The sequence below is a fragment of the Rutidosis leptorrhynchoides genome, chromosome 6, assembly GCF_046630445.1.
Source record: "Rutidosis leptorrhynchoides isolate AG116_Rl617_1_P2 chromosome 6, CSIRO_AGI_Rlap_v1, whole genome shotgun sequence".
Lineage (NCBI taxonomy): Eukaryota > Viridiplantae > Streptophyta > Magnoliopsida > Asterales > Asteraceae > Rutidosis > Rutidosis leptorrhynchoides.
Window position 1 is genome coordinate 82,733,207 of NC_092338.1, and position 14,641 is coordinate 82,747,847.

The 14,641-nt window shown below is 32.6% G+C and overlaps 1 non-coding gene across 1 annotated transcript; it reads left to right on the plus strand.

Annotated features, from left to right (window-relative positions):
* Positions 1-464: 464 nt before the first annotated feature.
* On the plus strand, positions 465-571 carry LOC139856638 (small nucleolar RNA R71). Its single transcript, XR_011762106.1, has one exon. It is a non-coding gene; the product is annotated as a small nucleolar RNA R71 (small nucleolar RNA).
* Positions 572-14,641: the final 14,070 nt, after the last annotated feature.

Sequence of the window (14,641 nt, forward strand, 5' to 3'; positions counted from 1 at the left end):
GCTGGTTGCTTCATTGAAATTGATTAACCCTAGGTTGTTGATTGAATCCGAGATTTGGTGAATTAGTTGGGTATTGAACGTAACAGACTGAACCGTCAGGGTTTTCGTACTCCACTTGATATTCTTCAGTAGGTTGTAGGTTAGTACAATTAACACAAGCCTAAGCTTGGTTCACCTGCTGCGGCTGCATCTTCAATTCTCCGAGTTGTTTAGCAAGAGATTCCATCTTGTCTGTGTGGGATTTGATGGCCTCTATTTGATTGTTAAGTGCAGAGAGTGGGGCAGATGATGAAGTCGTTTCACCACTATTTCAGTCATGATGATGCATTGTCATATTCTCGAGCAATTCCCATGCTTCGTCTGCGGTTTAGTTCATCAAATTTCCTTGAGTTGCTGCATCGATCGTCATCCTATGATTTACCGTAAAACCATTGTAGAAGGTACAGATTTGAGCTGACCGTTCTAGCTGGTGATTAGGGCATTTCTTCAGTAGGGTTTTGAATCGCTCCCATGCAGTGTAAAGAGATTCATCATAATTTTGTTTGAAGTTAATGATGTCATTCTTTAGTTTGGTTTGTTTTGAAGGAGGGAAATATTTGGTTAGGAATTTAGTAGCAATCTCCGTCCATGACGTGATGGAATCTTTTTCCAGTCCTTCGAACCATGTTTGATCATGATGAGTGAGAGAATAGGGAAACAAGTATAGCCGAACTATATCTTGTCCTATCCCTGGCTGTTTGTAGGAGTTTGAAAGAGATATGAATTTATCAAGGTGAGAATTAGGATCGTCATTCGGTAATCCATGAAACTGACAGCTATTTTAGATGAGCTGGATGATGTGATATTTTAATTCGAACAAGTGTCCTTGAATCTCTGGAAATCTGATTGGTCCTCCTCGACCTTCAATCGAGGGTTTGGTATTTTCTGCTAAAGTAACGCATAACGCCATTTGATTTCTGATTCGTGCTTCCTTGCGTGCTTTAGAGATTATTATGTCTGGATCAGGTACGAATAACAATGGCCCTGGTCTAGATCGTTTGGGTCATACACTGGGTATGCCTTTGGTTTTTAATTTTTAGCAGATAAACTAAATTTTTAAGGTAATCTAAGGTAATTCTAATGTAATCTAAGGTAGTCTTAATCTAAGGTAGTCTAAAGTAATCTAATTTAGTCTACGATAAGCTAAATATCCAAAGGTTGAATATGTTTTTGGTTTTGGCTTGATTCCCTGGAATTTCGATAACAGAGCTCCGCACAAACTATTCAACAAACCAAGTGGCCAGGATGACTACGGAGAGGCAGGATCCTTTTGGTTCCAATATAATTGGAGACTGTTCGGAAAATCCAACAACAAGTCCGTGTATAATTGTCTTTCTTAGACACCACTAAATGCTTGTGAATACGTCTGATAGAGAGCAGTATTGTCTGATACCAGTTCCCCGGCAGCAGTGCCAAAAACTAGCTTCCCTCTTGATATGGCCGAAACGGATGGTTTTATTTGTACGGTGTCGTTAGGTCGCAACACGCCAGAATCAACCACCAAGAAGGGGGTAATGGTTTAAATTTATATTTAACGGGGCCTAAATTGTACTACTCCTTAGTATGAGTAAGGGAAGTATGACCTAGAGTCGTATTTTTGAGATATCAGAAGAATCGAACCTATATTTAAGCCTAAGATAGTTATGAAGGAGTAGTGGTTACTTAATTTTGGGATTTTCTAATTTATAAGACAGATTAAATAAATGCGATAAAATTTGTAATTCAGATAAGGTTAAAGTAAGTGCATACTATAATTTCATCAGTTATTCTGCCGAGATTTTAGAATGCTGGCTCATGAATAGGCAGAGGCCTTGTATTCATTACACTGGTCCTAAACGCCCCTGTCGTAAGACATGTCACTGGGTAATGTGCTAGGCTTGAAGATTCTGAATAGACAGCAACGTCCCTTACCCCCGACGCCCGTGCAGTTTACTACAGGCATACACGTTCAGAAGGCTCATCCAATTGAGCGACTCGGTTGGGTGACGTATTAACATTCCACAAAGGTATAAACTTTCTTAAGCATAATCGAATACATGGTTTACCATATCCGAGAGACGTGATGCGTTTCAATGCTTTCGTTAGTGATTGGTTTTAAAAGATAGTTAGGCCCTTTGGAAAGAGTTCAATCATAAAGAACACCATGGCCAAGTCAGATTGACTTCCATGAACACGTTCGGTTATCCTAACAGTCCAATCCTTTATGTGTCTAAAAAAATAGTTCTTTAATTAACTAAGAATCCCTCAAGCGGGGTGCAATGCTTGAGACCACGTTATGGTGCAGTGTACTAATCAACACTGACCGGGTTCCATGGCCTTACTTAGCAAAGGTACAACTTACAACAACCGCTGTGCTTCAGCATGCACGTGCGAAGTTTATATGCTTGGTGACTACACTAGCATGGTCTAGGACCGACAATGTACTAAGGGTCTAGTTAGATGTTTCACTATGAAAGAGTTCTCAGTTGGAGTCCAAAGCTCGATTGACTTACTACAATCAGTGTGCCTCAGTCGATCTTACGTTGTATCCGAAAGACTTCTCTTACCAAGGGGTGACACAGATAGTGTAATCTGAATCAGGGTTCGCGACTTCCCAATAATAGAGCCAATAACTACGTTCTATTAGTTGGAAAAGCGATTGAGTTTAAAGCATAATCGGAAAGCATTTCGTCAACATACACAAACCATAACATTATTTCTGCATTATAACTGCTTACATCATAGCATACACTAAAGATAACTACTCGCTAATCATGGCAAGAATATCAAAGAACATAATGATAGAAGACATAAAGATAAAGGATAGAAATACCAGTAGAATAAATGAGTTTCGAATACAAAAGTGACAACTTCAAACCCCAGACCGCTCCTAATACAAACTTCGGCATTCTTCTCCGGGTACTAGGTTTCCCGCACGGAGTCGAAGACCTTGAAAGTATGACTAATATTGTACAAGAGAGAGAAAGAAGTGAATTGAAGTGTGTGTTGGAATGAATGACAAAGACCCTTTAAATAAGCTAAAATTTTGCCTGCAAATGGCTGTCAGGCCGTTTGGCAGGCAGTTTGCAGGGGCCATTTGCCAGGGCAAGCCGTTAGCAGGGGCCGTTTATCTGACCTATTTGGCAGGCCATTTTTGAACCAGAAAGGCCATTTGGCAGGCCATTTGGCAGGCCGTTTGGCTTGCCTGGTTCCCTGGATCGTAATTTGATTTCTTGTCTTTCGCCGTTTTCGCTCTAGAGTCTTCGTTTTAGCTCCGATTCTCTTGATTCTTTTTGCACCGTCTTTGTAATTACTTGTTCTTCAATTCTAACCTACGAAGTGGGTATTTTTCTGACAAAGTTTGAATCTTTCTTGTTTTTGACCTTTAATACCGGGGTGAAAACGTGACTTTTTAGCCGATATCAAGCATAAAAGCTTGTTATGTGGGAAGTAGATGAATGAATAAAAGTTTCAATCTTTGACACTCCAGGGAGAGTCAAGTCCTCCCAATGTCTCATTTTGGAAGTCAAGTTATGTTATGTTCCAAGCTTGAGAGTAAAGTCTCCCAAGTCAAGTTTGATCCTTTTTAAGGAAGTTAAAGTCTTCCTAGTGCTTCAAATCTTGGAATTGGCAGACTTTCTTAATTAGCCACGTGGGGCCCTAATTCCACGAACCTCCGTCAATGCTTTCGCCCTACTATAAGAGAAACCATAGAGTTGTGATAGAAAGCTTGATGAGTGCCGGTCATCCTGAGCCCGGGGTGACCAATAAGGTGGGGTACCCAGTCCCTTACCTTTGGCACACCCACCTTAACCCTATACTTGGAATTGACAATTATCATTTGGAATTGACGACTATTAGTTAGAATTGACGAAAAATAGGTGTTTTGGGGGCATGGAGGTGGAAGAGGGATAGCCATCGCGGGTTGATGAGGTGAGCATTCTTTTTGGAAGCATAGTCTCTACATGATGTATTTCTTGATTAGTGGTGATGTGTACGATGTTCATGGCCCTTACTCATTTTGGGTGCATCTTTTATATTTTGGGTACACCTTGAGTTGGTTTGAGTAGATTTGTGTTAGATTGTGATTGATACGGAGATTTGATGTGATTGATTAGTTTGATGAGTTTATGGCTATCCCGTGAATCCTACATATTTGGTCAAGGTCAAGGAGGTCTAAGTTGAGTTTGTGAAGATTTGATACTTTGTGATTGATGTTTGATAACCTTCTTATAGATAAAGTTGACCTTAGCTGGGGGAATGATTGGTTCAGGTAGACTTAGGCTTGAAATGTGTTTGTGTTAATGTTTGAGGATTGAAGATTCGAAGGTGTTCTAGTGAAGATATTATTTGGAGCTTGCTTTGAGCTTGTGTTAGAAGAAGAAGATGATGTTTGTGCGTGGTCCTAAGCAATTGCAATTTTTTGGAGAACACTCTAGCCATCAAGTGCATATTCATGGAAGGTATCAATTTGTACCCAAACTTTTCGCGCTTTGTCATTGATCACTTATTTGTTCTCTATCTCCAAAGCTTGTTTTGTCGATTTGTTTGCTTGAGGACAAGTAAAGATTCAAATGTAGGGGGTTTGAAATCGCTTCATTTATATATGTTTAATCTCGCGATATCTCCCTCACTTTGTTCGGTTTTTGATGATCTTGAAACCTATTTTGTGTGCTATTGAGCTAAATGGTAACTTGGGGGCTAAGGAATTGATTTGGTGTAAAATTGACCAAATCTTTATCAAAAGTGGCTAAGGAAATGGCAAGTGCAGAATTCAGCATCAAAAGCGCCGCTCCTCAATTAAGAGCGCCGCTCCTGTGGAGCAAAAGCGCCACACCTCTCTCAAAAGCGACGTTCTTATGCACATTTTGGCTCCATTTTCCACCTGTGGCCAGAAGCGCCGTTCCTATAGCCAAAAGCGTCGCTCCTATCCAGCTAAAAGCGGAGCTCACAAAGCAAAAGCGCCGCCCCTGAATGTTGACAAAAGTGGCGTTCCTGATCAAAAGCGCCACTCCTCACTTAAGCCGAAAGCGCCGCTCCTGGGACAAAAGCGGCGCTCATGTCGTTGTTTCAGCCCAGATTTTCAGCACTATAAAAGGAACAAGATTAGGTTATTTTTCATATATATCTTTAGAGAGCAGCTACCACAACTTCGAATTTCACCTACAAAACCCTAATTTCATCATCCATTAGTGTTTAAGGGTGGATTCAAGGAAGCTAGCTCAAGATTCATCTTAGATTTACTCTAGATCTTCATCATTTACATTTTGGGTTGTAATCTCCACTTTTCTTCATTTACTTTACATTAATTACTTGTAATAACTTTAAGATGATGATTGTTTATGTTTCTATGCTTATTATTTGTGACGACCCGGAAATTTCCAACCAAATTTAAACTTAATCTTTATATGATTTAGATACAATAAGCAAAGTATGTAATGTTGAGCCTAGAAAAATTTTGGAACGATGTTCATATATTCAATTGACCTTCGAATGCTCTCGACGATTCATGAACAATTAATTGTAAATAGATATGTGTGTATATATATAAATAATAATTCAAAATATAATTTGAAGTATTATATGTTATTGTTATTAAAAATTAATAAAATAAAAATAGGATATTATAATAATTATTATTTAAAATATACCTCTATATATAAATAAAGTATATTAAAATAAATATTAAAGGAATGTAATACTCGTTTGATGTTTTGATTGATAATAAGCAGGATAAATTCAAACTTATGTGATTTCAAAACAAACGGTGATCCGAAAATGAGTTCTATAAATTTTAGGCTTACTAAAAATGTATTTAGGATTTAGTTATTAAATTTTAACACTTTTAATATTTCACCCATAAATGAGAGGGACAGTTGATGTAATTCTTATTTATCGAATTAATGATCGAATTTTATACCATAATGGCCAAAATAAATAATTATAGTTAATTTAAAAATATGGAATTTTTCCGAAGACTATTATTCGCCACTAATTAACAACGGAGTATGAGATACTATCCTAATAAGAGTGTCGGTAGAATAATATCATGGTTGTTAAATGAATTCTCATGTGATTATTAATTATTATTATTATATTATATTTATATTATTATTAATATTATTGATCATTTTGTGATAAGTAGTTCCAACAGAATCCATTGCCTTTATTTCATTTCACCATCACTTATATTATATATATATATATATATATATATATATATATATATATATATATATATATATATATATATATATATATACATATTATAGATGAATGATAGAACCCACTTGAGAAACTGATCCGTAATTGAATGAAGATACCATACAAATTGAGTGAGTACTGTGTTTGGTTTTGTTTTATCACACTACTAGCATTATTGTTATATTAATGTATGGTTATATGTATCTATCAACTTGTCACCATTTCACTTTATATAATATGCATATACGTTTAGATAAGATTCAACAACAATCATCACTATCCTTTCCAATTGAAAACCCACTTCACTACTTGGTTTTTATTTTATTTTTGTTCTGTATCTAAAACGAACACCACTTCAATCACCATCACCACTCTCTTTTCTTTGTTCTTTCGGTTGTGAACAACCAAACCACGAACCACCACAATCCTCATCTCTATATCATCTCTCTCTACTCTCTCTCTTCTCTCCTTCTTCGTGAAACTATCAAGCAAGAACACCAAGAAACTTATATATTTTTTTTCATCACCATCGACCACCTTCCCAAGGTTACCCCAAATCGCCACCCATCGAAACCCAATACTGTTGCAACCTTCAAACCACTGCTACAGTAATTTTTTCTGTTTTGATCCGTTTCAAACCCACGCAACTCTTATAAACTACTACTATACGATCTCACCCGTTTCTGTGATATACGGTAACGAACGAGGAGGAAAAGATATTGATGATTTGTAATCATGATAAAGATACTGTTACGATGATTCCTTGATGATGACAACGATGAGTTAAAGAAGAAGATGAGGAAACATGTAAATGATGATGTTTAATGATAATGGTATTCAATGATTATAATTCATGATGATCGATGATTGTGGATGATGACGATGAACAGTGGAAAAAGATGAGGTGATCGAACAACTCCTAAACCCATTTGGTCACCACCTTTGTGAATCATCTTTGAACAACCGGAACGCCACCAACTTGAAACCATAACTTATGATTATTATTACTGCTTATTTTTGCTTCTGTTTACGAGCAACCTAAACAACCACCATCATCCTCATCCAGTCTTCTATTTCTGTGTGATTAACGAAGAAAATCCATGATGATAATGATGATGTTATACTGTGTTAAAGATGATGTCATATGGATGTTATTTAGCCGCTGCATTTTTTTTCTTTTCTTTCCGGTCGAGCTTTAGGAAAGAATCAAACAAACCACGATTTTCTTTAAATGGGCTTATCAATTTACAAATGGGTTTTCAATATAATGATTGGGCTCGTGAGATTGTTTTTGGGCCGAAAGTATGTTGGGCCTTGAATCAAATACCTGAGCTTTGTTAATGGAGAAGAAACAGATATCGGTTATATTAATATTCGGGGTAGTTTAATCAAAAAAGGAACAGGCAGGCGGATGGTTGAGTACTTGTCCGGTTAGCGAGGGGTCTCGAGTTCAATCCTAGGCTGGAACATTTTTTTTAACAAAGCTTTAAGGTAGTCTCTTTATTTGTTTTATTATCATTATTATTATTAGTTATTATTATGTTTATTATTATTATTATTATTATTATTGTTAGTGTTATGATTGTTATTGTTATTATTAGTATTATAATTTTTATTATAAGTATCATAAATGTTATTATTATTATTATTATCATAATTATAAGTATTATATCTATTATTATTATTTATTATTATGAGTATTAACTATGATATTATTATTAATGTTAAAACTTTAAATATTATTATCATTATGATGAAAAGGTTTATTATTATTATCATTATAAAAATAATACAAATTATTATTATTTACGTAAATATTAGTATTAGTATTTTTTTTACAAATAATAGAATTGTTAATATTAACATAAGTATTATTATTATTATCACGAGTATTATTATGTAAATACTACAATCAACATCATAACTATCATTAACAGTAAAATTAATATTTTTACAAGTATTATTATTAATATCATTGTTATTATCACTAATAGAGTTATTATTAACATAAGTATATTATTAATTTTATTATCATTATTGTTACTAATATTAACTTAGTATAATTTGAACTACTGTTTTGATAAACAAATGAAATACATAAATATATATATATATATATATATATATATATATATATATATATATATATATATATATATATATATATATATATAACACATATAACATAACAAAATATTTTATTATATAAAAGGAATATATGAAATATAAATATATTATTAATATAAAATATAATATCATTAATAGGTTATATATATAAACTTATTCGATTAGGATTATGTGTATTAATATATATATACTTGATATAGGTTCGTGAATCCGAGGACAACCCTGCATTGTTCAATATCGTCATATGTATTTTTACTACAAAATACAGTATTGTGAGTTTCATTTGCCTTTTTACCCTTTATATTTTTGGGCTGAGAATACATGCGCAATTTTTATAAATGTTTTACGAAATAGGCACAAGTAATCGAAACTACATTATATGGTTGAATGATCGAAGCCGAATATGCCCCTTTTTGCTTGGTAGCCTAAGAATTAGGGAACATCACTAATTTTGAGAATTAGTGCACACCTAATTGACGTGAATCCTAAAGATAAATCTATTAGGCCTAACGAACCCCATCCGTTGGAGCGGATGCTTTAGTACTTCGATGTTGTTTTATCATGTCCAAAGGATTTCCCGCAATGATAGGGGATATTCTTATATGCATCTTGTTAATGTCGGTTACCAGGTGTTCAATCCATATGAATGATTATTTTTGTCTCTATGCATGGGACGTATATTTATGAGAAATGGAAATGAAAATCTTGTGGTCTATTAAAATGATGAAAATGATTATTTATGATAAACGAATGAACTCACCAACCTTTTGGTTGACACTTTAAAGCATGTTTATTCTCAGGTATGAAAGAAATCATCCGGTGTGCATTTGCTCGTATTAGAGATATTACTTGGAGTCATTCATGATATATTTCAAAAGACGTTGCATTCGAGTCGTCGAGTTCATCAAGATTATTACTAAGTCAATTATAGTTGGATATATTATGAAATGGTATGCATGCCGTCAACTTTCGATGTAAAGAAAGTGTGTCTTTTAAAAACGAATGCTATGTTTGTAAAATGTATCATATAGAGGTCAAGTACCTCGCAATGTAATCAACTATTATGAATCGTTTGTAATCGATATGGACTTCGTCCAGATGGATTAGGACGAGTCTCTACATTATTAGTTTGATCTTACATGATTGGCTAAATCTCTTGTGTTTGCTTATCTATGAATCTTTAATGCTAGTGTTTGCCCCAAAATCAATTGAATAATGTTGTATTAATGAATTACATGATCATGTGTCATTGAGTTAGCTAAAGATCCATTGCTATGAGTTTGTTTTAGGCTTGACTTTGATTACATATGTTGAGTAGCTCTCTTAGTAATTTGAGAAGTGAATCAATGTGTGCTTCAACACCTTGGGTGATCTAAACAACTAGTTTAGGAATTTCAAGTGATTGTGTTCTTGATCTAGGTTGGTTTTCAATTAGCTTTTAGTCAACATAGTAGTGCCGGTTATCTTAAGTGATTTCGATAATTGGGGATATTAAGTGATTTCAACCTAACCATAATCTCAATAACCAAATCATGCATAACTCGATCTTAGAATACAATGCTTATGTGAATTCGTGGAGTGTTATTTGATTTGAGGTTTGGTAGTAATACTAAATATTTAATAGTTCAACAACTAATGTGATAGCAAAATAGGCAAAACGGGACAAGTTAAGCATAGAGAGGATTAGATAAGTGAACACTTCTTAGTTAATTTGATTTAAGTCTAAATACTTCGTACTTATTTCTTACTACTAGTTTACTTGTTAAGTTTAAGTTTGTTTAATTGTACAAGTTTTAGTTGTTAATCAAAATCAATCAACCCCCCCCCCCCCCCCAATTAAACAAACCCATAGACAATTGATAGTTTCAAATATTCGACTTACACTGCTCTCTTGGGATGAACTTGATAAGAATACTTACATTGAAGTGCTATAATAACTGGGTTCTAAGTGCTCGTTAGTTGTGTCTGCTTATTTTTAGTGTTTGAATCATATATAAATTTAGAGGGTAAAAGATGTATAGTTGCACAACCACATCAATCACCTTTCACCAACAACCAAGATTCTCATCACAAAACAACATCACCCAACACCAGAATGCATTAGATATCTTTGAACAACATCACTTACTGTAACCTATACCCTCATCACCACCACTACCACCGTAGTGTGTATTTGAATATGGGTTAAAATGACGATTCTATTTGTGCTTTAAATGCCCAAATGAACCCTGTAAGTGTGTATTTAAACCGGGAGTAATGTTTGGGCATTGAATCACTGGTTCATTTGGGCGTTTAGTGGACAACAATCTTTGAATGGACTGTAATATTTGTACGACACAAACAACATTGAATGTGCAACACACACAAGTTTGTTTAGTGCGTGTGCTTGGTGCATGGTGCGTGTTGCACTGAAACGAAGCCAATATCTACTATATTCTAAAACCCAAAGGAAGTAAAGAAAAAATATGTTTCACAAGCTTAAAACAGCTAATCAACTAAAATTTTGTTTTTTTTCAGGATTCCTGCTCAACTTCTTTATTTTTCAGGGTAATTGATCTTGTTGACGATATCTTTAAGTTCTTGATGATCCACCATTTGTTCCAAGATTTTATCAACCCTATTCACCGCATTCACCTTGTTCCTCGGTTCCCATCTTCTATAGATGACAAAAATAACAAATCAGGTAATCGCTCATCTTACCCTATTTCTCTATCATATTTGTCCTCTTAGGTGGTTTCGTTTCATTTTCACCAGATGGTACGTATACACTATATATATGTCAAGTACTGCATAATACTTAAACTTACTAACTTAAAAAAAAAAGTTAGAAATACAGTGTTGGTGGTATGATGGTAATATGTATGTTGCAATGTTGGAATATTTTAATACTCGAATGAATTGGTATGAGGGTTTATTATTTTAAAACAACATCCATCAAGTAAATCATCTTACTCTTAACCAAGTGAGAGTGGGGTAACATGTATATAAGTTCAATTTTGTTGAAAGCTCCTCCAAATGCTTTAATAGTCTGTTGTAGTGCGTAACTCTTTGAATAACAATCCTTGTACTTGTGTGCTTCATTAGCAATCATGTAGTAATGATAAATATATGTATTCCCACAATCCCAATCATGATGCTCATTGATATGGCCAAAACGGACGATTTTTATCTATGCGATGTCGTTAGGTCGCAACACGTTAGAATCGGTCACCAAAAGGGGGTAATGGTTTTAAATTTATATTTAGCGGGGCCTAAATCATACTACTCCTTATTATGAGTAAGGAAAGTATGACCTAGAGTTGTATTTTTAAGATATCAGTAGAATCGAACCTATAAGTAAAGCTTAAGATAATCCTAAAGTAAAGGAGTAGTGGTTTGATAAGGCTAAAAAGGAACATATATTTCATAGCAATATCCCTTCTAAATAATAGGTTTTCATATGTAATTGTATTATATTTTCATGGTAATTGTTTAAATAAATAAGTGCGAAGACAAAAGGCGAAAACGAAGATTTGAAGACGCAAACGTCCAAAAAGCTCAAATGTACAAGATACAATCCAAGTGGTTCAAATTATTGATGAGAAACGTCTAAAAATGACAAGAGTACAAGTTACAAAATGCAAAGTACAAGATATTAAATTGTACGCAAGGACGTTCGAAAATTCGGAACCGAGACATGAACCAACTATCAACGCTCGACGCAACGGAGCTGAAAGTACAAGTTAACTATGCACAAGAATATAATATAATATTTAAATAATTCATAATAAGAATAATAATAAATAATAAATAATAAAAAGTTGTTAATTGAGCATAGTTAAGGGGTCATAAGTGAAAATTTCAAATCACCAATTGTCTATAAAATGAAATTCACGGTGTAATGAAAAGAACATCTTTCTTCATATTTCTTTCTCTCTTCTGTAATATGTAATATATATTTATATTATAATTTTAATATAAGTTAATTTTAATAATAAAGTTATGGTTTAGTTGGGTTATTGTAAGAAATGTTTTACGGGTTTTAAGTCGAAATTCTGTCCGTGCAACGCTACGCGATTAATCACCACTGTAAGCTATGTTCTTCCTTTTTAATTTAATGTCTCGTAACTAAGTTATTATTATGCTTATTTGAGCCGAAGTAATCGTGATGTTAGGCTAAAATATTAAGATGGGGTTATTGGATTTTGTACCATAATTAAGGTTTGGGCAAAAGACCGACACTTGTGGAAATTGGACTATTGACTATTAATAGATGGGGGGTATTGTCTAATTGAGTGACAACTCATTGGAGTCTGTCGAACCTATCTTCAAATTAATTATCCTAATAATTAATAATGATTATGGTTGTCCTATTTAGTGACGTTCATATGGAATCTATTATAATCATTTAATTAATTATTCGGGTTGGGTAATTGATTATTCAAACTGATCAAGTGGGTAAATTAATATTCATATCTAATCAAAACAGGGGTGGATTACATACAGTGATAACTGGTGTAATTGTTGACAGAAGTGATAACTGCGTCACAGTTTAAATCCTTAATTAGTTGGAATATTTGACTTCGGGTATAAGGGTAATTTGACGAGGACACTCGCACTTTATATTTATGACCGATGGACTATTATGGACAAAAACCAGATAGGTATCAAATAAACCATGACAAAGGACAATTAACCCGAGTAACAATTAATTAAAATCAAAACGTTAAACATCATGATTACGGAAGTTTAAATAAGCATAATCATTTTATTTCATATTCTATCGCGATTTTATTTATTGTTATTTTATTTATCGTCATTTATATATTTTATGCACTTTAATTATTGTCATTTATCTTTACGCTTAAAAATATAAAATCGACAAACCGGTCATTATACGGTAAAAAACCCCCTTTTATAATAATATTACTACTTATATATATATATATATATATATATATATATATATATATATATATATATATATATATATATATATATATATATATATATATATATATATATATATATATATCGTTTTATAAAAATATAGTACGTAATCACTAGCTCCCTGTGGAATGAACCGGACTTACTAAAAACTACACTACTCTACGATTAGGTACACTGCCTATAGTGTTGTAGCAAGGTTTAGGTATATCCCATCCGTAAATTAATAAAACTTGTGTCATATTTTGTAGTATTTTGTATTAAAAATAATACTATTTCATACCTTCACGCTACATCATCAAGTTTTTGGCGCCGCTGCCGGGGAGCGCTAAAACGCTATAATTTTAATTTATATCTGTAAAAATATAGTTATAAAAAAAAGTAATTTCGGGGACACTTTTTGTGTTTTCACGGAGTATTTAAGTTTTTTTTTTTAGTTTTTGATTGATTAAAGATATATTAATTTAAATATAATAATTTAATAAATATAATAATATAATAATATTGAAATAAAATATAATAATATAAGAATATTTTAGAATCAAATTTGATACGTAAAAGTTTTAAAAGTTTTAAAAAGTCGTATTTATTAAATATTTCAGGGGTATATTATGTAACTTATAATTAATAATTTCTATAATGTCACTTTCATGTGAATAGTAAATTAATTAATTTCTTTCCTTTACTATTTTGAATCGTAAAAGTTTTAAAATTTTAAAAAAGTCGTATTTATTAAATATTTCAGGGGTATATTATGTAACTTGCAATTAATAATTTCTATCATTTCGCTTTCATGTGAATAGTAAATTAATTAATTTCTTTTCATTTACTATGCATGAATAGTAAATGAGTTAAAAAAAAGTTTTGAAAAAAAATAATAATAATAAAAAAATTATTAATTCCTTTTAAAAAAAATTGTGTAAAAAAAATAGTTTTTTTTTAAAGAAAAAAAATTTGTTTTAAAAAAAAATTGTAAAAAAAATCATTTTTTTTAAGAAAAATTTTTTTTTTAAAAAAAATATATAAAAAAAAAAATTTTTTAAAAAAATTTTAAAATCCTTAAAAAACGAAGTATATAAAAAAAAAATTAAAAAAAGTCTTTTTTTTATTACCTTTAGATTTTTAGACTCTAGTTACAATTTTTAGTATTAAGTTTAGTTTTGCCATAGTTATTTTTATTTATAGAATTTTTAGGTTTGCCGTAAAATCCCTTAAGTGCTTATTCCTTAGACTAAGATTTATGTACTTTAGAATTTTGCGATGCCGTTTTTCGCGCTACTTTCTTATTTTTATTTTTCGACGCCTATTTTTTGACCTTTTATTTTTCGACTTTTTTCGACGCGCAATCTTTTTCTTTCTTATTTCT